Consider the following 27711-nt stretch of genomic DNA (forward strand, 5'->3'; position numbering starts at 1 on the left):
TTGGGGTGATGGGGAGAAAAGATAACTGGATTTCTTTGGGAATGTCTTTGTGTCTTTATAGAGTGAATGTTCTGTTCCTGTCTCTCTCTTTTTAGGCGAAAAACTAATAAAAATAGAAAAACATATATCAGACATTAAGCTCACTCCCCCCACCACCCCTTCCCTTTGTAAAGAACTCTTTGTTCTCTAGTGAAAATGCTGAAAAATCCCCGGGCAGCTACTCCCTGAAACAAGTGCAAAACACTTAGAGGCTTTTGGGCTGGCTGGGAGCCAGGAACCCTCCCGCTGTCTGGTTAGAAGAGGAAAAAAAGAAGAGAGAGGGAGAGAGGGGAAGAGAGATGGGGGGGGCTGCGAGAGAGAGAGAGAGAGAGAGAGAGAGAGAGAGGAAGAGAGAGAGAGAGGAAGAGAGAGAGGGGAAGAGAGAGGAGAGAGAGGAGAGAGAGGGGGGAGAGAGAGATTGGAGCTTCCTTTAATAGACATAGGAAGCAGCGTTTTTTTTTTTTTTTCTTTTTCTTTTTTTCAAAACTGGCGGTCAAGCGTTAAGTAACTCCCGTCTAAATCCACCTGCTAGAAATGAACTTGGGTAACCCCCCAGGGGTGCACAAAGAGAGGGAAGACAGTAACATACTCCATACTCTTTCCCACCCCCCGTTGTACTGCTTCCATTCTTTCTGCTCCCATACACAAATGCCCACAGATCTCACACCACCCCCTTACCCCCCAACAACAAACACAGCGAAATACATGCTCCCTCAGTCTCCTAAAAAAAAAAAAAAAAAGGCTTTTCCATCTCCGTTGCGACACAGTGATAAGGGGTAGCGAACATCTCATACCTGGTGTGAATGCTAATCAGTCAGGAGTTCTCCTTTTCCCAAGACAGGGAACTGTTTCCTTCCAAATTTATTAGAACCTCCTCCACTGCCTCTTTGAAAAACCTTCTTTGTCACCCTCTCCCAAGTCCCGATACTTCTTTAAAAAAAAAATGGCTTCGGAGCTCCTTCTATTCTTGATATTGATTCTCCCTCTCCCCCCACCCCTCCTCCTCTCTCCTGTCTGTGTCTCTTCTGAGTGGTCTATTGATAAGTCCCTGGAGGCACTGGGTCAGCCTGCCCGTAGGAAACCAGACACAATGCACAAATCTCCGAGTGCCATTCTGCCATCAGCAAGCAGACCACGTTTAGGAGAGAGAGAGAGAGGGGGGAAAAAAAGCAGTAGAGCAAGAGAGACAGAGAGAGAGAGAGACCAACCGAGGGAGGGAGAGACCGAGGGGGGGTGGAGAGAAGGGGAGAGAGAGACAGAGGGAGAGACGCGGAAGGAGAGAGAGAGAAAGGACTGATTGGAACAGGAGGGAGGGAGGGAGAGAAAGGGAGCGCGCGCGAGGGAGAGCGACACTGCCAGTCAGGTTAATCATCCCTACTTTAATTAGCTGTTCGGCTTAGACATAAAACAATTGAATTTGAATGATCTGTCAGCAGGCTCGGCTGAACCAAAGGGGAAAAGCGAACATTACAAAAAGACTGTTGGTGTGTTCTGATAAGCAATACTGCTCGTGCTGACAAATCCTCAAAGGGGGAACTATTAAAACTTACAACTGAACAAAAAGTGCAAATATACATGGTACTAGATAGAGGTCTTTTTTAAAAAATGGAGTTTTCTCCCCTAGTTTTATCAACGGTAGATATTTACATGCAGGTGCCAGCGTATTAGGGTCTGTGTGTAATGTGTGAAAGTTTATTAACGATGGTCTAGGAGTGTAGCAGACAGATGCTGCAGAGAACAAGACAGGTACAGTCGGATGCCGAGTCTAGATCTTGGAGGGAGATGGATGCTGGAAGAAGAGGCACCGTGGCAAGAGATCAGCACAGACAAAGTCAGTGGGCAGACAGGCAGACAGATTTTAGGCACGGCACGATCTCGTCTAAAAAGGCAAAAGTTCTGATGCAATAATAGGTGCAAAACAATCCATCCATCCTCCTCTCCCGGGAGCACTCCAAGGTACAGTTAAAATAGATTAATCTTTGTGACAAACAGAGCTGGCAAGGCAGACTATGGCAGACACTGAAGGCGATTCGCAGACCCAAGAGTACCAGAGCCGGGAAAAGCCACAGAGATCAATCTCTCCAACGCCCTCATTTAGCAGATAAGGAAACTGAGGACTAGAGACTCAGGCTAATAAATCACAAGGGCGACAGCAGTGTCAGCATCAGAACCCAGGGCTCAAGTGGCCCACCAGTGCTGTTTCTGTTTGCATCAGATTAGCCAACTTCTAGCTTTCTTTACAAATTCTGGCCCAACAGGTATGGAAATCACTGTTGTCTCCAGAATAACCAGATACTTCCGTATATATAGTTAGTGCCAAGACCTCTAATTTTTAAAAACATCTAAGTAGCTAAGTGGAAGAAAAAAAAAAAATCTTTTTTTTTTTTTTGGTTCATTTTGAATTCTAGGGATTTAAGTGCTTAATTCGTTCTCAGAGAAAAGCAGAAAAATATATCATTGTACAGGCCCAGTCTCAGCAAGGTATAGCTGGTGCCACACTCCAAGCTGGTGAAGACCAGTGGATCGATCTACAAAGACCTCTCCCAGAGTTTGCAATTCTCTTTGTGAATATCATCTGCTACACATCACCAGGTAAAAAGATGTGGTTCTTTCACACAGCTCATTTTTAAAATATAGGCACACTGTGGGTGAAAGTGGTTGCCTTTCAGCTTACAGTGTCATTTTCAGTCACGGATGAGATTTGTTACCTGGAAGATGTGCTATAGGCAACCCTTCCTATATATTTCAATTGAAACGAGTTACTAAATTAGAAAGGGGACACTGTATCATCTACCCACGTAATTGATGGTATCTTTTTAGGACACACATGATCATATTCAGTAAGAATCTCCCTCTTACAGCAGATAATTGAAAGTAAAAATTTTTTTAAGGGGGAAGAGGTGCTTATGAATCAGATGTTACTGGAGAGATTAAATCTCTTGTCCTAAAACAAGAATGGTGGTGTACATAAAAGCAAAAACTCTCAGTCATGCTTCAGCAATGACATTGCTACTTAGGGTGAAAGAAGAAAACTGAAAGCAGTGTCAGGCACCTAGGGGCCCACTCGAAGGCAAGTAATCTGAGAGAAGTCATGGCCAGAGTAATTTAGTTTATTTGCATGCCAACCTCTTTAACAATGGCTGCTGTGGCATGTCTAAAACACACTGTCCATTGTCAATCAATTTAGGGGGAAGAGGAATCAGTGATTTTGACACTGGCAGGGCCTCCTGCAGGTAGGTCTCAAAGCACCTGATAGGCAAGAACCCAGGGAAGACAGTGCAGTCCTTAGTGAATGCGTTCTGGGTGATCTGTGTGAAAGGGGAATGAGCTTTAGCCTCAAATGGACCATTATAACAGTGTGAAAGTCACCGCTGCTCTCAGAGGCTCAGTTTCCCTACCTGTATAAAGTGGTGATATCCATCTCATAAAGTTATTTTGAGGATGACATGAGTTAACACAGATAGAGTTCATGGTCATTAATTACGTGGTAGTTTTAATTGAGGTAGGCAGACAATGAGGGTGTGAATAAACAAAACTGCATACTATAGATGTGCTGAGTGTGTTATGGTCAAAGCATGCAAGTTCAAGACACATAGTACATCAAGGATCTAATACACAGATTTCTATTCAAGAGTAAAGTTTAGGGCCCTAAGTTCTGGAATCTAAACTTCAAGGATTACCTGAGGGGTATTTGATCTTCTTGTCTCCAGACTTTGGCATATTTCCTGGTTAATAATAATAATAACAACAATAATATTCAATATATCACTGAGCACTTGATTTGTGATAAGCACTCTGTTAAGTACTTATTTTCATCAAACTTTAGTGCCACAACAACCCTGTGAATTAGGAACTACCAATCCTCACTTCATAGAAAAGAAAATTCAAGCATAGAAGAGTTAGGTGACTTGCTCAAGAGCACACAGCTAGCAAGTGTGGAGTTGAAGATGAAACCCAGGCAATCTGACTTTAAAGCCTGCATCCTCAGCTATGACGCTGGGCTGGCACATGGAAGGTATTCAGTAAATATGTGTTGAATAAATGAACAGAAGAATAAAATACCAGTGTATTGATTTCATTAGAAAATAAGTGAAAATCTATGCACAACCTCTTGAGCGAATCTTGCGCTCAGATTGTACAACCTGTACCTCCTCTGCAGCCTGCTTCAGGTGGCAGCCCTTCCTCAGAAGCCAGGGTCAGCCATGTCCCTGGATGGTGTTGAAAATAGATGAGGTGAACATTGCTGGCTATGACCACCCAGGGCATTTAAATATCTGACGGCATTTTCAGCACTTTGAGGGTAGTGTTAGCACACGGGTTATTAATTGGCTTAATTCCAGTTCGGATAATTACATCGTGTCTCTTTAATTTTTCCCTGACTATGCCATTCTTCACTTCCTGTCACAAATGTGCTCTTTAAAAAGCATAGGAACACACACAAACATATAGTTATATTTAAGGTTTGTATAATCATCTAGGGTGTTCTTTTTTCTAAATGATTAATATAGAGTAGCCATGTAATGAATGGGCAAAAGAATTAAAGTCGTTGCAAAATACAGATAACTAGTTGAAGCTGAGATTTTCATTTGGCACTGAAATAAACAGATTTTTAAACCATTTCCTTGGTGACAGGATTCCAATCATTTTTTTTTTTATCATGGGCAGATATTTCAAGAACTGATGACCTGCTCATGATAAGCTGATTTCCTTATACTATGTAGTTTCCAGCATAAAAAATAGCAATGAAAACTAATATTTTAAAGTAGAAAGTAAGACTTGGACCTAAATGACACCTAAATAACACAGTATACTGAACTCATAGGTTTTAGAATAGTCGTTAATCCAGTTATTAGATCCTGACTTATTTAGCAACTTTTTTTTCCCACCAAACATATTACTAGAATAATCTTCAAATTATAGAAGAAACAGAAAAGGCTTCCCAATTCAATAAGCTTCAAAAAGTTTGACAGTCATAAACAGACACCACCCATCTCCTTTACCCAAAGAATTCTTGGTCTTTGAAATACTGGTTGTGTCTACGTGATACCAAAGAAAATCTCCTACGGGCATTCATTTAATCATGTGCACAAATAGTCAAATGCTTCCACTGCAGAGAAAGGTTTTTTAGTCCTTTTCAGTGTACATTTGTATGAACAAATCACCAAATATAAGGAACACAGAAAGTAAGAGAATAAAGGGTTAATTTATTTACTATGCATGAGAGTTTCTAGACCTTTGCTTCCTCAGCTTTTAGTTCAAAATTCCATGCATACTCTGCACATAATAATAAATGCCATAATTCAATGTATGCCATAATTTGATTTACTTTCAAGCACTTTTTCTGGTTCAGCTCTCAAAGCTTTCCTTCCTATAAACTTCCTCCAAATTATTCTTTGTGGTCCTCTGTAAATCATCATTTGAAACTGGTGTTTGTGGGATGACTCTAATACTGTAGAAAGATCTGTATCCAACTAGCCATGTTTCCTTTTGAGAATCAGAGGTCAACTTCCACGCCTTATCGGAGAACAAGACAAATTAAAAAAAAGAATAAAACCCAAGCCCTTTCCCACCTCTTCGACTCCTGTAATAACAGACAGCTGTCATTCAGTGACCATCCTCTACTTTGTTACTCACACCTTGAGACTGAGATCTTCAGGATGAGGTCTTTACACTCTACTTGCCGTAATTAATGTGTCGTCTGGTATCACAACTGGCCATGTTGGCAGATGATATCTCAGACAAGCTGGAAGCAACGATTGTTAACACTTGTAGTTCTTCATATGCAATTGCAATTTATTTTCTATGTGCCTTAAGTTTCCAATATGTAACAAGGGTGTACTTCTTGGTGTAAGCCTAGTGATTTGATGCTTAGACTAATGTAGTATTATCGGATGGGATATTTAAGAATTAGTAAGGGAGAAACACTTGTACTAGAGATTTTTATAGAGTAAACACTATTTTTTTTTCAGTAAGAAGTTCTTGGATAACATGTTCTAAATTTAGGTGAGTTTTCAAATTCAAAAGAAAAGTGGACAATATACTGAATAGTAGAGATAGTAAATAAACTCTTGGATTTTAATTTAAAATGTCGTCTAGAAACAGCTTGATTGTTTTTATAAAAGCATAGGATCTTAGACCTAGGTGAGTGTTTAGGAGAGTCTCTGGTTCTTTCAGTTCACAGAGGAAAGCTAAGTGGCTTATTTTATCTGATAAGTACTAGAAGACAGTTTTGTCTGTGTCCCGGTCCCATGCCCTTCTTAGTCACACTGGGCAAGAGGGCTGTCACACTCTTGCCTTTCCTAGTCCTGGCCATACTCCTTTTGCACATATATTTTTTTTTTTTTAAATTAAAGAGCCTGTTAAATTCCGGTGCTGAGAAAGGGAATCTACATTTCAACTGTAGTCTGATAGACATGCGACAACAGGACTGTGGTAGGCCAAATAATGACCCTGAGAAAGATATCCACATTCTTACCCCAGAACCTACAAATGATACCTTATACAGCAAAGCAGTCATATGGATGTGAGCTAAATGTAATTACCAGTGTTCCTATAAGACAGAGACAGGTGGGTCAGAGCTAATAGTAAGAGATGTGATAACAGAAACAAGAGGTTGGAGTTATTTATGGAAGGGGTCATAATCCAAGGAGTGCAAATGGCCTTCGGAAGCTAGAAAAGGTCAGGAAATGGATTCTTCCCTAGAGCTCCCGGGGAACCAGCCCTACCACCAGCTACCTCTATTGGACATCATTTTAAAACACAGCTAAAATATGCTAAAGCTGAAACTGCAATACTTTGGCCACCTCATGCGACGAGTTGACTCACTGGAAAAGACTCTGATGCTGGGAAAGGTTGGGGGCGGGAGGAGAAGGGGACGACGGAGAATGAGATAGCTGGATGGCATCACCAACTCTGTGGACATGAGTTTGAGTGAACTCCGGGAGTTGGTGATGGACAGGGAGGCCTGGCGTGCTGTGATTCATGGGGTCGCGGAGAGTCGGACACGACTGAGCGACTGAACTGAACTGAACTGAACTGAAAATATTTCTTAGCTTTTTTTTTTTTTAAAGTAGATATATTACCTGTTGGTTCAAACTGAGCTTGTGATACAAGACTTCTTACCAGTCTTCAGAAAAATATTGACTAGAATAGGTCAAGAATGGATCTCTCCCTCTTTCCTCTAAGAACTTCCTCCTAAGCTGACATGGAGAAATCTATCTTAATGGATATCTTGGTTAACAGATGAGTTGCCTATGGATCTATCTAATCATGTTTGCCTATGTCTAGTCCATGGGGTTGCGAAGAGTTGGACATTCACTTTCACTTTCGTCATTGAAGAAGGAAATGGCAACCCACTCCAGTGTTCTTGCCTGGAGAATCCCAGGGACGGGAGCCTGGCGGGCTGCCGTCTATGAGGTTGCACAGAGTCGGACACGACTGAAGTGACTTAGCAGCAGCAGCAGCAGCAGCAGTCTCATAACAAACAGTTCTTCATTGGTGGGTTGGTACTCATCACCAAGTTAATCTACCACACTCAACGGTAGGTTCTAGTTAAAAGCAAACTGAAGGGTTTTGCTGTGTGATTTTTGAGTACCAGGAGACCTAAATTTTCTCTAAACAGTGAGGTGCTTCCTTGCTAGCCCCGCATCCCACATTTGTTTCACCTTTACCTTGTGGAGGTTAGAAAGGGAGAAAAGAAGCAGCATAAGGCAACATCATGCAAAACTAACTTCCTTTTTAGGGCTGTCTTGCCTATATATATCATGGCCACTCAGATACATGCACAATCTGTAGGACAATGCTCCTAAAAGACTGGTTCTTGGCAGCATCAGCATTACCTAGAAACTTCTTAGAAAAATAAATTCCTGGATCCTACTCTAGACCTGGTGAACCAGACTCAGAGGTGAATATCTGAGTGCCTATGAATATATGAGTGTCTACGTTTTAAGAAGCCCTTTGAAAGTGAAAGTTGCTCAGTTGTGTCTGACTCTTTGCGATCTCATGGACTATACAGTTTAGGAAATTCTCTTGGCCAGAATACTGGAGTTGGTAGCTGTTCCCTTCTCCAGGGCATCTTCCCAACCCAGGGATCAAACCCAAGTCTCCTGCACTGAGGCAGATTCTTTACCAGCTGAGCCACCAGGGAAGCCCAAGAAGCCCTTTAGATAATTCTAAAGTCCAGTTAAGAACCATAGGACAAATCTGTGAGGTCTGGCAAGCATAGTGAAAAACCTGTTGGACTATGAGTGATATCATCTGTTCATCAGGGTGGATTTAACTGTGGCTCTGTTGTGTGCCCACTATATGACCTTAGATCATGTTATTAGTTTATCTCATCAAGTACAAAATGGGAATGACAATATTATTATTATTGCCCTCTCTATGCAAAAGGATAAACAGATCATGAATATGAAAACACTATATGCTTTATAAAAGTGTTAGTCCCTCAGTTGTGTCTGACTCTTTGTGACCCCATGGACTGTAGCCCACCAGGCTCCTCTGTCCAGGGGATTCTTCAGACAAGACTACTGGAGTGGGTTGATGTTCCCCTCTCCAGGGGTTTATTATTATGGAAGAAATATCTACTTGAACTGCAAGTGTCCTGGGACCAAGGTGTGGGGGATATCCCCTTAATAATCACATTAACTAAGTAACATTAGTAAAAAAAAAAAAAAAATTCAAGAAGCTCAAATGTTAGGTCTAATTCTCCAAGCCAAAATGAAGCCTGTAAGTCTGTAGACTTTTAAAGGATGTGATAATGAGTGGAGAACCCATTGACATTTTTAGCTTCTAGAACCAGGTGCTGAATCTTTTGATTCAAAAACTCACCTTTCTGTTCATCAAGTAGCAAAATGTAGTAGCAGTTTTGAATGCTATGGTGCCAATGAAAGACTGTGGCTTGTGAGATTCAGAGTCATACTTCTTTATAAATTCCCAGCACCCGTCAGCTTTAGTAAAGTGGCCCATGAACGTTTTCATTTCCATACCATATTAACTAAGCAAGAAGCTCCAGGAAGCCAGCCCAAAGACAACTGACTATATTCTCAGATTTTTCAATGGAGAAGACATAAATCCTGGTAGGTGGAAAGGGTTGTCCTGATTGAGAGTTTTTCAGATATTGAAGTCCAAGCTCTTAAGGAGCCAAAAAAAAATCTCTCAATGGGTTAGACATAATCGTGATTTTTATCAGGACTTTATCCAAACTCTTAGTAATGAAAATTCACAGTAATGGCCAATGCTCTAAAAAGGCGGGGCACATATATGTTGTAAAAGATAGCTAACCAGTTTCCTTCTCATGAAATCATAGCAAGTAACTGAACTGAATGCCTTTTGGACCAAGGGCTCTTCTATCCTCTCATGATTAAAGTCTACATGTCACATTTTGGCAACTCTTTGGTTCCTGGTGCCTTGCAGGATGGTTGTGGTGTAGAAAGGGGTTGCTTTTGGGTTGCTGCTTCCTCTGAACCAGTCACAGCGTGTGCATTGGGGGAAGCAGCTGTACCTTGTAAGAGCTCTGTGTCCTTAAGCAAGTCATCTACCCTTTTAAACGTCATAGATTTTTCACTTGTAAAATGTGGATATGTGACTTAATAATCTCACAAGTTGTTGAGATCACAAGTTGAAGAGCAAAAAGGATAATATATTCCAAATGTTTTGGAAGCTAAAGATCCCATTTGCTTGGCATTATTGATATTATTTACACTTCAACAGAAGAGTAAAGGTATAAATGGAAACACCGTGTATGGTAGTCTGCATACTTTCAGATATTTAAGGTGTATATACCACCGTGGTTTTCTCTTGAACTTATAGTAATCTCTTTGTCAGGTTAGAGCTAAGGTGGTTACCAAGGATGTTACTTCAAGTTCCTACATGATCTTTAGGTTGATTATGATCAACTGATCATAGACGTTGCTGCAAAATTTATTATGGCTCTGTTCTGGCCAATTCTACCCTGAACATATTCCCTAAGAACAAATTCAGTGCTATAAAACAGAAAAAGAAAAGAAACACAGCATCAAAAGCTGGTATTGAAGAGTGAAAATATCTTCAAAGGCGAACCAGGGTCTCCTGCAATGCAGGTGGATTCTTTATCAGCTGAGCTACCAGGGAAGCCCATTTCTTAGTTAACTAACATCAAACATCTACTTAGAAATGTCTATCAGTTCAACAAGTATTCCTGAAGAAAAATCGGTAGCGAAGTTACTGAGTGCTCAACATTTAAAAGGACAGGAACATATATTTTGCCAATTTATTGGCAAATTATTATTGCTTGAATTGCCTAACCTTTGTTTAAATTAACCTATGAGTTGAGTTCAGAAGAAGTGGTCATGGGTTGTTGCCATTCAGTAGCTATAAGAATATATGGTACCAAATCAATGAGTCCTTCCAATGGAAGGGAAATTACCTGGTATATTTTACTCTAAATAATTAACGTAATTGTGTAACAAATATATCTAAATACCTAAGATGGTTATTTAAACCTTTAATTTTGATATATAACCCCATCTTTTCTGTTGTACGTCCTTAATTAGACTATATGCTTGTTGAGGATAAACCCTGACTTATACTTCTATGAATTTCCTATTGTCTCCAGTACAGACATTTATACATGTGCTTTCAAAATATCGGCTTTTTAATTGGATTCGCTTCTTTTTGGCTTTTCTTGGGGGGCAATAAAGCCACATAAAGTGCCCATAGATAAAGGCATCATTTTCACTGAGGTGAAAGTTGCGATTCTTAATTTTTTTTTTAAATTATGGATTGGGACATTTTTTTTGTCCCATGTGACATTTAACCTAATTATAGAAGTGAATAGAAAAATACGATTCTCTTTTAAGAAGCTTTCTTTACCTGCAACACTTTTAGGACTTCAGCTAAGATGTCAAGCAGAATCACTTTGCACAATGAAGGGGACAGTGAGTACGTACTCCAGCTCAGGCTGCACATATATTAAATTAAAGCAAGCTACCCACAAAGTTACAAAAACGTAAACATGCACTCTCTCACAAACTCACATGTGCACATCCTTAAACTTAAATTAATGCAAAGAAGAGATATATTCTTTTGTTCTAGTGGAATACAAATAATGAAGACTAATAAATGAATAAGTAAAGCGCCGGGTAACCAAATCAATGTCTGCTCAATTCTGGTCAAGGAGGTGAAGTGAGGTTTCCCTTTGAGTCAGAGAATGTAGTGGATAAAAAGGACGTGAATAGCTGGGGGGATTTCCTGAGGCCATTGCAGACCAGCTCACATACTGTTAAGAGGCTCGTTTTTTATGAGACTTTTGGTTGCATTTGTAATGCTCGAGGTCCCCTAGAGCATTAAGTGCCACATCACAGCACAACTACAGGAGTAAATGTGAGAAGGTACATTCCAAGCTTCTTTCTCTTTCAGATCCTAATATCCGGGAGTTTGTAGATATTTGCAAGACCACCTTTCTTCCTTTGTTCCCCTCTGCCCCCGTCAAAAAAAAAAAAATCCTTCCTAATAGGACTACATAGAAAGGACTTTCTGTTTTCAGTAAAAAATCTAAACTCTTGTGCTTAAAAAAATGACCAATTGTAAGACCTGTGAATTAGTACAGTTAATTATTTCCATAGATAGAACATACTTCATAAATAAAAAAAAACACAACAAAAAAACCCCTGGTCTGACTGGTAAGTTTGTTCTAGATTAAGGATTTAGCCACAGTTTGATAAGTATTTGTTGTCTATCAGGCTTGGTGCATATTAATTGATGCATATTTTAACATTTCACTACTGCATTAAATTACTGATAATTTGAAATTATTAGCCAGTACTGCCACCAGTTTTTTTTTTTTTTTTTTGAACAATGCCTTGAAATTTCTTTCAAGTTTGGTTTGGTTCAAAACAAAAAGTCTAGAATCTAATTTGTCAAGAAAACAACTGTGAAGTTTAGAAAAAGGATAGGAATCACCAAAAGAATGACATCCAATTTTAAAATTGCTGCTGCTGCTGCTAAGTCGCTTCAGTCATGTCCAACCCTGTGCGACTCCAGAGACAGCAGCCCACCAGGCTCCCCCGTCTCTGGGATTCTCCAGGCAAGAACACTGGAGTGGGTTGCCATTTCCTTCTCCAATACATGAAAGTGAAAAGTGAAAGTGAAGTCATTCAGTCATGTCTGACTCGTAGCGACCCCATGGATTGCAGCCTAGCAGGCTCCTCCATCCATGGGATTTTCCAGGCAAGAGTACTGGAGTGGGTTGCCATTTCCTTCTCCATTTAAAATCGCTAGGGAGAACAAAAGCTCACTTAATCCTCATCGAAAATGTAAAAGTAGGCATTCTGGTTATGTTGATGAAGCTGAGGCTCAGAGAGTTTAAGTAAATTCCTTAAGGTGCAGAGTTGAGAGGTGGCAGTACTGTGTGTTGAAGCTTCCAAGGTATTGCTAGTGGTAAAGAACTTGTTTGCAATGCAAGAGACATAAGAGACCTGGGTTTGATCCCTGGGTCAGGAAGATCCTCTGGAGAAGGAAACAGCAACCCACTCCAGAACTCTTGCCTGGAAAATCCCACTGACAGAGGAGCCTGGCAGGCTACAGTTCATGCGGTCGCAAGGAATTGCACATGAGAGTTGGTGATGGACAGGGAGGCCTGGCGTGCTGTGATTCATGGGGTCGCAGAGAGTCGGACACGACTGAGCGACTGAACTGAACTGAACTGAACTGAAGCGACTTAGCAGAGTACAGTGCTATGTGTCACACATTGGTCTGTCTGACAATGCCTGTTCTATTTTCTTTTACATGCTCCATTCCCAGAAGGTCTCTGGCTATCCAGAAGTTTCTTTGGGATGTGACATCAGGTTCATGGGGTGACATAACAATTATAACAGCTATAATAATTGTTAAATTATATGTATTAATATTATGTATCAAGTATATATATATGCTTCATATACATATGGCTATATATATTATGCCATGTATATGAATACTTAATAGCCAACATGTAGCAATTACAGTATACCAGATATTATTCTAAGTACTCTATTATTTAGTATTTATTATTTACTGTTTATTACTATTTACTTAGACTCATAACCTCTGTAAGGTAGAAAGTGTTATCATCTAGATAACATTAAGTGAGATAACATCTAGAGGAGAAAATAAGGCATACAACTAGAAAGTGGCATCGCCCAAGCTCCTCCCCACTACCCTACCTCTCTCAGGTACATCTTCCTATTGGTTACTACCTTGAGAACAACTTGACCTCTGCCTGTCCTTTCAAGACTCGTTCCCTCTTAGGAGACAATGAGTACATCTTAGAAGGTGGAACAATTTAACTATTAACTCGTCAATAGTTTACTTGCTAGGGAACAAAAAGGATGCAACTTAGTGGAATATTCCCATTTGTAGAGAGGTCTCCAAAGTAAGATATTGTGGCTTGGAAAGTAAGGGAAACACTTTGGTTAGGGGGCACTTTCTGGGTCTGTCAAACCCTAAAACACGTACAACCACTGATCCATAAACTCAGTTTAATTCAACATATATTTAAGGAGCACCTGCTACAAGCAAAAGACTCTGCTCTAGAAAATAGCTACATAAATGAGTAAGAAGCCATAAACCTAATGTTTAGAATATGTGAGAAAATAAACACCACATAACTAAAATACAATGCAAAATAAGATCATTACCATAAAGGGTTGACAACAAAATTCCGTACGTTCGGTGGCTTGGGAAATATCATTTGATGATGGACACTGGGAAAAAGTTATTTTAGGAAGGCAGTGTTTGAGATGGACTTTGGAATATGGGAAAAGTTTCAACTGTTAGAGTTTTGGCTAGAGCCACAGAATGAACCAAAGCATGGGGATTGGAAAGCGCAAACTTTTTGTGGCCGCTATGATAGCTTCTAGAATACTTGAAGGATGGCAGCAGGAGTTTGAGATGCTGGATGGCACATTCAGGTGGGTTTGTATATTTGGCAGCTGGAAACCTATATCTGTGGTAGCAGAGCCCCCACAAGCCAGAATGATATACTCAGATCTTTAGGGAGGCAATAGGAATGTCTGGTTGAAGCTAACACTGCTCACAAACTTCAAGAATTCCATGAGGAAAGAAAGGAAGGCAACTGTAAATTTTATGGGCAGAAGAAGGGAGAATGGATGAAGGGGCAAGAAGGAGCATTCTGATGAACAGGAGACTCATGAAAACAGATGTTATGAAGCCCAAAGGGAAAGTGATCTAGAGAAGTGGAGACAGATGGTCAAAAGAGTCAAATCAGTAATGATGGAGCTGGCACTGTCTGGAGGAAGAGGCATATTTAAGAGCTGGAGTCTCTCTTTATCACTAAACTCATCTTTGAAAGGACCACCTCTTATCCCTTTTTACTCTAGGCCTAAACTTGTATATGTACTCAACCACATACGTAAACAAACTTTTTCTGGGAAAAAATTTATGGCATTATTGACTCTGAAGCACCCAACCTACATCTGGAAGCTTTATGAGTAAAGTTCAGATTTTGTTGTTTTATCTTTATTTAAAAGATGACTAATTTTTGATGCTCAAGTCAGTTGCTTTTTGATGGGAGTGCAAATTTATTCACATTTTATTTAACGAACACTTTCCTATCTGCCAGGCATTGTGCTAAGTGCTGGGATCAGAATAGTTTCCAGAAATGCTTAAATGGCTTTTACCTGTGAGTTTTGCCTCCTATAGTTGGCACAAGTTGATGCCTTTGCGATGATGAGTTTGAGTTCCAGCACGAGTTTTTGTATTCATATTACGAAGTACATATTTATGTGAAAATTTTCTGTTCCAAAATGCTTTCAAAATGTTTTGAATAATTTTTGGTATCAGCAAAGGGTGCTTTAGAAGAACAAACCAATTCCAGGTCAATGCATTGCTTTGCCATGGTGGTAGACTAGTGCGTGGGCAAGCAGGAAGAGCCTCTCAAGTATTTAAAACAACTTTGAAAATCTTATTCTTAATTGTATCCTCTAAAGAATAAAGGCAAGAAGAATAATCAGCTTCAGACAGAGAGTTGAAAAACAGCTTCAGGATATGTTCTAACTGATGGGTTAAAAATGGAATAAAGAAATCACATGGAAGGGGATCTACAAAAGATACCCTTGAAGCTTATTTATTAACTTATTTGTATACATTTTTTGTACACATATACATTTTTTAAGCCAGCTATAAGACATCAGTTCAGCGTTTTCCCTATATGTATAAATATTTTTTCTCCTAGAATATAGGTGTCTTATACATTGTAAACTTCATTCTTTCAAGACATGTATTTTTAAGCCCTGTATAGTATTTCATTATATGGCTATATCAACATACTTTAAAGCATTTCTCTATTCTTGGATAATTTGATTGCACTCCAATTTTGTCATTTTTCAATAATGCTTTGTTCAGAAGCACCAGTATGCACACAGCCTTTGTAATATTATCATTTATTGGAAAGCTTTAAAACTTAATACCACAAGCAAAGAAAGCAAGGAAACGATACATATGCTGTAAGCAAAGAAAGAAAAGCCAAGTGCCGCTAGTATCCAGGGTGATAGAACAAAGGAGTGAAGTGGATGTGGCATAAAATGTGGGGTGACAGGTACTTCGTCTAACTGGAGAAGACATGGCTTGTCTGAAGGGAACAGTTATTACTCAGTTCCAGATATCTGTCCCATGCAAAAATTCAGGTCTAATATTTTAAGATCGCCGTATTTCCTAGAATCTGGAAAAGGTCTGGGTTTTTTTTTTTTTTTTTTTTTTGGTGAGACCTCTTGATCTTTAACTGTTGGCTCAAACTCTCAAATTATTTTTAAGTGTTGTGCGGACAAAAATTTTTATAGGCTAGTTTGATGCAGCTCACAGGTCACTGGTGTGTAAGCTTCAAATTAAAGAAAAGGAAACCTGGTGTGTGAAATATATTTTTAGGCAGTGAGTTAAACAAATAAAGCTTGCTTTAAGTGTTTGTAGTAACAGGAGATAGTATTGGAGAAACTGAACTTAAACGTGAAAGTCTTGGAAGACAGGTAAATTCTGCTCCCCATTTAATTATCCATGAGAGATTAGCTAGAAGAAGCTTCTCAAATGCTTCAGAACTCTCAAAGAATCATGTTTTATTTATATAAAACTTTAACCTAGGGCACAGGATGATGAGCTCTAACCATCATTTCCCTTAATTTTCATCTGAACACACATTTCACATTAACATCCACCTGCACTACTTCCTTTCATGAAGAGGAGGTGGTATTTGGCTACTCTCTGGTTCTGATTCACGAGAACTCAGCCCAAGACCAACATTTCTGTTCTCAACAGATTTTGGTTGTTAAATCTGTAGAACACAATGTTTCCCTGGGCTGAGTTCTAGCATGCCAAGTTTTGGCTGGCCACAGACTTTGACATCTGAGTGAAAAATCTTTCAACAATGGCATTTAAACTGAAGAATCAACAGACCTTTAATTATAACACTGCTTGTAATCTCCCCACCTCCCCCTCCTTTTATCATGATGTTCAAATTGCCTAAAATCACTAACTGCACGGACAGCATGTTATTTCATTTGCCATTGGAAATATCATCATTTAGAAACTTGGTAGCTTGAGATCCTGTATTAATTTTCGAAAAGTCAGTATTGTTTTATTCACTATAAATTAAAGAGGCATATGCAATGAAGTCAAAACTATTGATTCATTAGAAATAGGAAATAAACCCTCAGCATAGACATTTTCAATTTAATATGTTTAAGGTTTATTTAGACCAGAATAGTATTTCTACTTGGAAATTAGGCATTAAATATATCAAAATATAGAGTATCCTTTTTTTGTGAAGTTTCTCTAAGTGCCAGGGTATCTTTCCATAAAATGTTAAGTGATCACTTTTTATGGTTTTTTAAAAATGACACAGCCAGAAAGTACTGTGTTTCTCTGGGTTTCATCTGTGTTTCTCTTATATAACAACAAAAGATACCTTTAAACTGCTAAATCACTAGAAATCCTTTGAAAGCTTTCTTTTTAGATATAGATACTGAAAAAGTATACTTTATATATCCAGTCTGTCTATCTGGATATACTTAACGGATCTGCATGCGTGGTAAGTTGCTTCAGTGGTGTCTGACTCTTTGAGACCCTAACTGGGGTTAAAAATGTAAATGTGGAAAATTATTTCCATGTTCTATAGTAGCTAAATAGTTTTTTGTTTGTTTTTAAATTAAGAGCTTGGTTATATATGGAAGGTGGGCAAAATTTCAGTTCTCTTTCATCCTGAAGAGAAACCCGGCTCTAGATTTCCAGGAAATTCATTTATTTAGATCAAACATCAGGTTTTTATATATAATTTCTAATTTTCATGATATGTCTGCAAGATGGGTATCATTAATTTTGGCTGAAATATTTGATTTATCTGAGCCTCAGTTTCCTCACCAGTAACAGATTAATTATAGGAGTTTTTGAGTCTCTTTGTCATTGAATTTTAAGTGGTGGCGTTTGGATGTAACCCCAGATCTGACTTCAAAGCATTTGCTTTCTCTTTAGGGGCAGAAAAACACCTCCCTGAAGAGCAGACAACTCTTCCCTGTGTTACTGACCTTGCTTTCTGAATACAATGGGTTATCAGAAAGGACACTTAATTATGTTTAGCACTCCCTCATGACTCGAAAATTCATCTTCATTCAGAGTATAAAATTCACAGTATAAGAAGTCATGTCTCTGATTTCCGGCCACAGACCTGGTTTCAAAGCTTGCCTTTTATTATCTCCACAAATATGTGTGTATTTATAAAACTATGTCCTGTTTTTGTTCAGAAAATATGGTCCCTATCATTATCAACTTTGTGTGTCAAGTAGCTGAAAAAAGGTCAGGTGCAGGAAACTGGTTCTGACCAGCCCAGCACACTCAAGGATTAGCTCCTCCAAGACATAACCAGCAGAGGAAATCCGAATCAGTGTTGTTGAGGGAAGTGCAGATAATAAATAATAATAGTAACTACAGGTATTGAACTATTAACAAATGTTCCTAGTTCTATTTATATATCATAGTTAATCCTCACAATATGCCCATTTTACATATGAGGAAACAGAGGTTTGGAGATGATAAATACCTCGCTTAAGGTCAAACACCTAGGAAGTGGCATCTGACTCCAGAGCTAAGCCTCATCTGTGTTACTAAACTATCTCCAGGATGAGGGGAACAAAATTTAAAGAGCAGTTATAAGATTATAAATAAAAAATGGACCCCAGACTCAGAATTTGTAGGGGGAACAGATTAGGAACAAGGCAGTGGGTCCAGCATGGTAGAGGTCAGTAGGTGTTTGATCCATGGGGTGTCATGTGATAGCAGAGTCAGAGCAACATGTAGAGCTGCAAAAGAGAGGCGGCATCGGGGGGGAGGCGGTGGGGGCATGTGTGTGGGGAGCGGTGGAGACGATACACAGGGCTGTTGGGTAGATCCCCCATGTTATTCTCTCCTACACATGTAAATAAAACTTTGTGTATTGGGACACAGCGGGCAAATAAATATGTCTGACAGCCCTACTCAAAAATATCTCTCTTCATATGTCATTATTAACTGGAAGAAAACAAAACTGGTTGTCTAATGAAATTCATTTTAAAACACAAATTTCTCTAAGAGGTCTAAACCTCATTCACACCTTAGAGTAAATGATTTCAATGAGGCTACCAGACCACCTAACTGAGTGTAAATAGTCAAGATGCCTCAGTTTGACTGGGGAAAAGTAACAGATAACTGTGGGGCTGAGAAGTAGAAGCAAGGTGCTGCATGGTGATACAAATGAGGGGGAGAGAAGGATTTCCCCAGTAGAGAGGGAAAGCGCCAAATCTACTTCTGTGAAGATACTGTTGAGATACACGTGAATATAATGTACCAGCAGCATCATTATCCTTAGTTCTCCTCTGCACCTGGGTCTAGGATTTTGATATTAGCCAGAGATCAATCAAAATCACAATTGGTTGCTAATTTCTGATGTAAATTAAGACTGAGCAGAATGCCCTACTTCTAGCAGCTCCTAGCAGCTCCTCAGTAAATACTAGCTGGGCAAATGGGATATCAAAACTAGTCTGGAAGTTGGAAAATTTCAGATTTCCTGAATTCCAACCTGTTTCTCCAGTCCAACCTCTCAGGTTCAGAAGATTGTTTCCTCAGGAGGAAGGGAGAAAGAATAGAGAAAGTGAAGGAAGAACTGACACCTTAGTGCTCTCCTTCTTCTCACTTGCATGGCCCAGGACAGACAGCATGTTCTAGATTCTGGGGCCTTTAGAATGTACCTCTTATTACTGACGCAATGCTGAAATAATGGAGCTATCTTCAAGTTCACACTATGAAATGTATGAAGAAAAGTGAACAAAGCAAAGAGGATGTGTTAAAGACGAGCCCTTTAATTAAGGAGAAGCTTCATCCCCCACTGGAATTGCAAGAGCTTTTTAAAAGTTTCACTCTAGACCTGTTCTGGGTCTGTCCTACGGTCTAAATGTCTGTCCTGTCCCCCCCCCCCCCGCCGCCCCCCATCTTGGGCTTCTAATTCTCAGTGTGGTGATATTAGAGGTGGGGCCTCTGGGAGGTGATTAGGTCATGGGGATGGAAACTTCATGAATGAGATCAGTGCTATTCTAAAGGAGGCCCAACAGAGCTTTCCAGCCCCTTGGGCCAGGAAAGGAGAAGTTTGCCACCCAGAAGAGGGTCGTCACCTGACCATGATGGTGTCCTCATTTCAGACTTCTAGTCTCTAGAACTATGAGAAATAAATTTCTGTTGTTTATAAGTCATCTATTCTATTTATTCTATTCTATTCCATCGCTCAGTCGTGTCCGACTCTTTGCGACCCCGTGGACTGTAGCCTACTAGGCTTCTCCGTCCATGGGATTCTCCAGGCAAGAATACTGGAGTGGGTTACCATTTCCTTCTCCAGGGGATCTTCCCGACCCAGGGATCGAACCCGGGTCTCCTGCATTGGAGGCAGATGCTTTAACCTCTGAGCCACCATCTAGTCTATGGTATTTTGTCATAATAGCTGGAACAGACGAAGACAGTCTACACAGGTACTTCTGAAATGCTGATCCATGCAATCTCAACAACTGCAGCCGGAGCATTAAAATCAACTGTAGAGCATGGGCATCGCTGAGTTTGGGGTGCATGGCTAGTCCCCAAGTGTGCAGAGAAGCACTCCTGTATGTGTGCACATGCCTTATCTTCCCTGGTTTTCTGCCCCTTCCACCTCCCCTTTCACACTTATCTTTCATGTTTTAGAACATCACAGGATCTTCTAAATTATGTGCTTTTCAAATAGGTTTTCTATCTTACTGTTGACTTCAAGAAGAGAGGGGGAATATTTTACTGTAGATGGAATTTGACACTAAACTTGTTATTTTGGATATGTTTTCTTACTTGTGAATTGTGGCAAAAAATACCCCTTTTGTCTGAAGATTGGTAACACTTTAGAATGTAAGAGCTGGAATGTATAGCCCAGTGGTTACTAACCCTGGCTGCATGCCAGAATCACCTAAGACGATTTAAAGAACACAGATCCCTGAGCCTTGGCCTCTGCCCCTCCCTTCTCCAAGTGATTCTTATATAATGTCAGTTTTGGCTGCTTGCAGCCAGTTACGTTGACTATAGGTCTTAATCAACATCTTCATTTAACTGATGAGGAATCTGAGACCCAGAGAGGTGCAGTGACTTCACTAAAGTCACACAGGAACATACTATATGTGAAGATAAAGGCTGAGGATAATGTGAAATTGATCCAAATAGCCATATTCCAAATTGCTTCATTACTTTAGAGTATATTTTGTATGTTTTTATGTATAATTCACACATCTGCAAGCCACTTATGCAACTTGCCAAATATGGTTAAGAACAGAAAGAAAGCAAAAAAGACGTGCAAGCAGCCAGAACTGGAATCAAGTAGACTGCACATAAATCCCTCAAATCTCTCTGAGAAACTCTGCTCTTGCCACTGTGTCCTCTTTGTCTTTGAGACAAAGTCCTGATCTCCAAGCCTGGCCCTTCTGCTGTACTGTAGCCTCCTGTCTCCAAAGGCCCAGTTGAACTTTCACGGCTACCCTGTCAGTACCTTCATGCTTTATGTTCAAAATTAAACTCATGCTTTCAGCTCCCAATCTGCTCCTGTTCTTAGCCCTCTGCTTCTGTTTATGGCCCCACTTAGGCTCAACAGTAAAATGATGTCTTTGGTGCCTTCCTCTCCCTTGCTCCCAAATATAACGGATTAATTCTCCTTCTTCCACTTCTCATCAATGTTAGCTGGCTCCGTTCGTTCCCTCTGCCCCTGCCCTAGTTAGGGCCCTCGCTGCCTCTTCCTGGACTATTGAGATAGTCTCCTACCTGATCTGTGTCCTCTGGTCTCTCCCTTGTCCAATCCATCTTGCTCACAGTGGCCAGATTCATCTTCTGAGGCACAGCTCTGAGGATGTTACTCTCCTACTAAAAGCTTTCAACAGCTCCCTATCGTCTACTGAATAAAGTCCAAATTCCTGGCCTGGTAATCAAGTCCTTTCACTTTCTGGTCCCAATTTATTTTTACCACTTTATTGCCCACTACTCGCCTTCACACACTCCATGCTCTACTTAAACCCAACTACTCCTTTGCAGGGTCATTGCCATTTGATTCTTCCAGGCTTTTCTCATGGTTTCTGAAATGTTCTCTTCTGTCTGCTCAAGTCCTGCTTGCCTTTCAAGGCCCAAATTCAGCATTGCCTCTTCTGGTAAAGCCCCCAGTTAGCCCTTCTCTGAACTACAGTAATACTAAATCTGTACTGCTTTCAGAGAGCACATCACTTTCTACTATGGCTTCCAGTGAAGTAGGCACATATCTCAGACCTGCTGCTGGATTAAAACTTCTCTGATGGCAGGATTTGTGTCTTGTTTGTCTGTGTACTGCTGAGTACACACTGTACTGAACTCATTTACATATTTGTCAAGTGAATGAGTAAATGCATGGATTTTATGGGCAACCTAAGTGATGTGAGTTCCCCCCCACCCACCTCCAGTCTGAAGCAGATTAGAAGTAGCACATTAGAGAAGGAGTGAGGATTAAGATGAGGCTGGCACAACAAGAAGAAACTTAATCACTAAAGAAGGGGAATGAAAACTATAAAAAGGAGACATGAGAACTAGAAATATTATGGAAATCTGGGGGTAAATAAGCACAGAAACAAATAATCTTACAGACTAAGGACCAAATAGTTAATGCCACATGCAACTGCTTGGAAACCACAAAACAATATTCAAATATACAGAATTATTTTTATACTTCCACATCCTCATCAGCATCAGTAGAAACACAACAAAATTGTTGTTTAGTGATGATGACCCTCAATCATTTATAAAAGTATGAATTATGGTAAATATATTCTAAGAAAGTAAATGTGTATATCAATTTAAGATACTATATATCAAAACTTAATAAAAGAAAATATCTTTTGATAATGAAGAGGAGATTGTATCTGTTATGTGGGATACTCTGTTTGCATAAACTGATTTCCATAGTGAAGTCAGATAAATAAACTCTCTCCCTTTACACACATATATTTTTCTAAATATGAAAGAAATAACTTTTATCATTAAAAATAAAATATGCTCATGATATACAATTTAAGAAAACAGAAAAGGGGGAAGATGAAAAAATACAATCTTCCAGGATCTATAACTTGTTACTAAAAAATAGTTGTGATTACATAATATGTATAATTATGTAATTATATATGCCATCCTTTAGTATATAACATAAATAGTCCACATTATTATAAGCTCTTCATAAACATTTTGATGGTCCAAAAATTCTATCTAATGGATAAGTTATAATGCATTTAACCAATTCCCTAGAGTTGAACATATGGCTTATTTCCAGTTTTATAACATAGCTATGTCTAAGAAGATTTGCCATGAGCTGATGATTGTTGAATTTGAGTGAGGAATTCATGAGGGTTCACTATGATGTTCTTTCTACTTTTGAACATGTTCAAAATATCTACAGTGAAAAGGTAAAAAATGTTTATGATAAACATTTTGTATACAATGTTTTTTATTTGCAACTATTTTCTTAGCTTGGACATTAGTACTAGCTGCCTTGTTCAGGGTCTGACTCCAACATTACCTAGTTATGTAATTGTAGGCAAACTGCTGATGTGTCCTCAGCTTCAGTCCCATCACCTGAAAAATGGGTTTAATAATGGTAACTGATAGGGCCGGTAGTAAGGATTATCACATCACGTGATATGCATCACATGCCTTCCACAGCACCTGGAATGGTGTTGCTGCTGCTGCTGCCGCTGCTAAGTCACTTCAGTCACGTCCAACTCTGTGCGACCCCACAGACGGCAGCCCACCGGGCTCACCCATCCCTGGGATTCTCCAGGCAAGAACACGGGAGTGGATTGCCATTGCCTTCTCCAATGCATAAAAGTGAAAAGTGAAAGTGAAGTTGCTCAGTCATGTCCGACTCGTAGCGACCCCATGGACTGCAGCCCACCAGACTTCTCTGTCCAAGGGATTTTCCAGGCAAGAGTACTGGAGTGGGGTGCCATTGCCTTCTCTGGGAATGGTGTTAGTGTGCAATAAATATTACCTTGAAAAAACAAAATGCTGGTAGTATAATTACATGTGTTGTGGTTATAAAAAAAAAATCACCATATATAAACTGAGAGACATGCCAGAAATAACACACTGAAGTATTCATCATGGCCATCTCCAGGTGAGGTGTTTATTCTAAAGATACTGCCAATGCTAAAATAATTTAGACTCTTAACTACCATTATGGAGCACTTTCTATGTGACTGATACTGGACCAAATGCTTCACCTGCTTTATCTCATTTAATCTTCACCCGAATTTTTGGAAGCAATTACTATCACTATTCTAATTATATAACCAAGGAACTTGAGGCTTAAAGATTAATTAAATTGCCCCCAAGGACATAAGAACAGACAGGGCATGTTGTCAGACACAGGTCTGAACCCCTGGAATTCATCCCTAAGCTACTGGGAATGGCCTTTGGACCTTGATCTTTTTGTAAAGACCTCAGTGTTTCTAATCTTTATCCCTCAGAGGCAGATTTAAGCTTTGGACAAAATTTTGGCCCAAATTTGGAAGTTAAATTGGACCTCTGGTTAGAGCATATTTTCTTTCCTTTTACTTTCATTAATATTATTTAATTTAAAAAATGTATTCTAGAAAACCATTTAGACAAGAAAAAAGAAGTCCTCCATAAAATAAGCTATTTTTTAATAAAATTTAAAAAAAAATTATTTTATTTTAATAAAATAAGCTATTTTTTTAAGAATGCATATCTTGTGGTCCAAAACAATTAATATGCATATTGTTGTTCAGTTGCTAAGTCACGTCCAACTCTCTTGTGACCCCACAGACTGTAGCCTGCCAGGCTCCTCTGTCTGTGGGATTTCCTAGGCAAGAATACTAGAGTGAGTTGCCATTTCCTTCTCCAGGGGATCTTCCCGACCCATGGATTGCACCCATGTCTCTTGCGTCTCCTGCATGGCAGGTGGATTTTTTTTTACCACTGAGCCAACTGGGAAGCCTTTATATACATACTGGTTTACAAAGATTTCCCACCGGTCTGATTAAATTATGTCCACTGTAAAATAATTATCAAACACACACACACATATGCACACTCTTTTGAAAACTTATAAAGTGGTCCATATCATATATTTCACTTTAAATATATAATCTCTAAATGTGCATATGTATATATGTGTAAGATACAGACAGTGAACATCTGAATTTAGAAAATGCTTCAAAAGTCTGAGAAAGGTGGTTTTCTACAGATGTTATGAGAAATTAAGTCACAGGAAGTCCTAATTTTAAAAAAGTGGTCAGATGGCAAATTGAGTCTTTTACTTTGGGTCTCAGGAGGCTACTCCTGTGCAATGTACTCTAGATGTTGTTGTTCAGTTGCCCAGTCGCGTCCAACTCTTTGTGACCCCATGGAGTACGGCACACCAGGCCTCCCTGTCCCTCACCATCACCCAAAGTTTCCCCAAGTTCATGTCAATTGCACGGGTGATGCCGATTAGTTTAGATAAGAAATACCAAAGGGAATGCTGCATCTCCTCTGGCTCAGACAGCAAATTTATGCATCTGTATTATAAAAAAATGTGCCAGCTCTAGCAAGCTCACAGTACTGAGCAAAGTGCTACAGTTACAGCTGGGAATTTGTCTTTCAGGACTGGCTCTATTTACTGGTTGGTGGTTTATGTTTTTCGTTTTTTTTTGGGGGGGAGGGGGGTGTCTATTTCTCCCTGGGGGTCCCAGTGGAGTGTTTTTTTGTGGGGTATGGTGATGAAGGAGGGAGTTTTTCTGAGTTCTATTTTGGATTTTGGTGAATAGGAAAGCAGGGAATTTGCCAGCCTGTTACTCAGTTATACTGAAACACGATGCCTCAGATTTGGAGCACAGAAGGTGCTGAAAAAATTTTCTGAGGAGGTCTTGAAATATCCACGCCTGTCTTCAAGGAAGGACTTGTTTCTCTCAAAAATCACCCAGTAAATAATAGAGTATGTTGTTGCTATCTCTCTTCCCATAAAGGAAGTGACCTCCTAAGTCCTACCCAAAGGCATCACACTCAAAAGGTAGCCATTATGATATTGAAATTTATGCTATGTTCTTTAATTTCCAAGAGAGTATTAAGAGGAATATGCTTGAGTGTGGGCCTTCTTTACAAAGTCACTTCTACATATATGCACTGTTAGGAGTACGGGCTGCAAATGTTTGAACAAGCTGTATTTCCATATTTGCATTGTCCAGTCTTTTTTCGTTTTTCCTGTTTTCCTGAATATGCCTGAACATATGTGTACAAACCTACAACTGCATGGCCATGTCTTTGCGTGTTTCCAATTCCATAGTATCTTCAAATGGTTCAGCTTTCTAGAAACACAGCCACATAATTTGTTTTGATTTGAAAAACTGCTCGGCAAATGCATGCAGGTCATAATGGCAGGTAACAGATCATTTATTGAAGTGCTGAAACAAACAGAAAGCAAAGTCCAGGACACCATCGCAGAGCTGCGCTTCCCCTGTGAGATCCTCTCGGTTGAGGAAGGATTGAGTGAGACAATAATAAAACAAATACCCATAGGCTTTTCAAACAGGAACCAGCTCAGGGTTAGCAGCGTTTCAAGACCTTGATGGGACAATGAGGTCCTCAAGCTTTGCTCTCAGACGCTGGATTGCTGCTTAAGTAGCCTTTATCATTTCCCCCCTAATTTTGGTTGAAGATGCCCTTGAAATTAGATCATATTTGTTCCTAACAAAGCATATGCATATTGTGGCATCACTCTATAACCAACGATTGGTTTTAGCTCTCAGAAGAAAAAAATTCCAACAACCTTTCATGCTGAGATTTCTCATGCTAGTTCTCAGCACAGAAGTGATTTTTTTTTTTTTAAAGTTGCATAAAGCCTAGCAAGGTTTAAGTTTTCCCAGCAAGAAGAAAGTGTTTTTCAGCTGTTAAATTTTTCAGATGCTTTTTTTGAATTTGGATAAAACTCAAAAACATGTTTGTTTTAAAATGTAAACCTTTTTATGTACAGAGGTTTGCATATAGAGAAATGTTATTACTATGTTTAAAGGTACTTTTGAAATAAGGAAGTCATGGGTACTTAAATATAACAGACTTTATGTTGCTTTATGGACATTTCATTCAGCGCTAACACAAATATGCTGTTCTGGAGGACCATGGAGCACAGGTTTGCTGGAGGGATCACCTATGACATTGGTAGTGGATGTATTTCTGTGTGGGAGCAAATGGTGGCCAGGTTTGGACTGAAGAGCATCCTTCTAGTCAGCTGGTATGCTTTCCCAAGACCCGCTGCTCCAGTGGCAGCCAGGTTTGGACTGAAGAGCATCCTTCTAGTCAGCTGGTATGCTTTCCCGAGACCCGCTGCTCCAGTGGCATGGCACTCTTTGGCCCTAAACTTGCTTGATTCCTCAGCTTTCTGACTGGGCCAACGTTGAGACAGCATATGGTATTTTAAGCACAAAAATGAGGAAACACATTGAGGTCTTGACAAAGAGGCAGAGATCAGGGTAAATCATCAGAAGGCCTGCTGTCTGCCTATTTAATGGGTCTCAGTTCAGTTCAGTTGTTCAGTCGTGTCCAACTCTTTGCGACCCCATGGACTGCCGCATGCCAGGCTTCATTGTCTATTAATGCGTCTAGTCACTGTTCAGTTATAAGCACATTGTAGGTATGCTGAATAGAAAAATATATTATCTTGATCTACCTATTTTTTCTAAATAGTTTTACTCAAGACTCACAGTAAGTTCATTTTACATTGTGATCCAGTGATTGTTTACATACATGGATGGAGATACATGTACACACACAAGTACTACACACACACACACACACACACAGGGTTCCAGAGACAGAAGGTAACCAATCTACCCACATTTTAAACCTTAGGATTCTTTATAATTCTATTGAGTATTTAAAAAAATATTTTATTGAAGTTGATTTACAATGTGTTAATTTCGACTGTATAGCAAAGTGATTCAGTAATATATATATATTATACATATATAATACTTTTCCATTGTGGTTTATCACAGGATATAGAATAGTTTCCTGTGCTATACAAAAGGACATTGTTTTTTATCCAATCTATATATAATAGTTTGCATCTATTAATCTCAAATTCCTAATCCATCCTTCCCCCCT

The 27711-nt window shown here is 39.5% G+C and overlaps 1 protein-coding gene across 27 annotated transcripts in view; it reads right to left on the reverse strand.

Annotated features, from left to right (window-relative positions):
• Positions 1-27711, reverse strand: part of ZBTB20 (zinc finger and BTB domain containing 20) — an 891891-nt gene that overhangs the window by 154542 nt on the left and 709638 nt on the right. For 2 of the 27 annotated variants that reach the window (XM_055431043.2, XM_055430652.2), the window contains exon 1: positions 834-27686. The exons of the other annotated variants lie outside the window; for them this stretch is intronic. The gene's annotated coding sequence lies outside the window, so the exon portion shown is untranslated. Of the gene's footprint in view, positions 1-833; positions 27687-27711 lie in introns of those variants that run through there. 27 annotated transcript variants of the gene reach the window in all.

The sequence above is a fragment of the Moschus berezovskii genome, chromosome 1 (genome assembly GCF_049115385.1).
Source record: "Moschus berezovskii isolate FMDL1 chromosome 1, NW_MosBer_1.0, whole genome shotgun sequence".
Classification (NCBI taxonomy): domain Eukaryota; kingdom Metazoa; phylum Chordata; class Mammalia; order Artiodactyla; family Moschidae; genus Moschus; species Moschus berezovskii.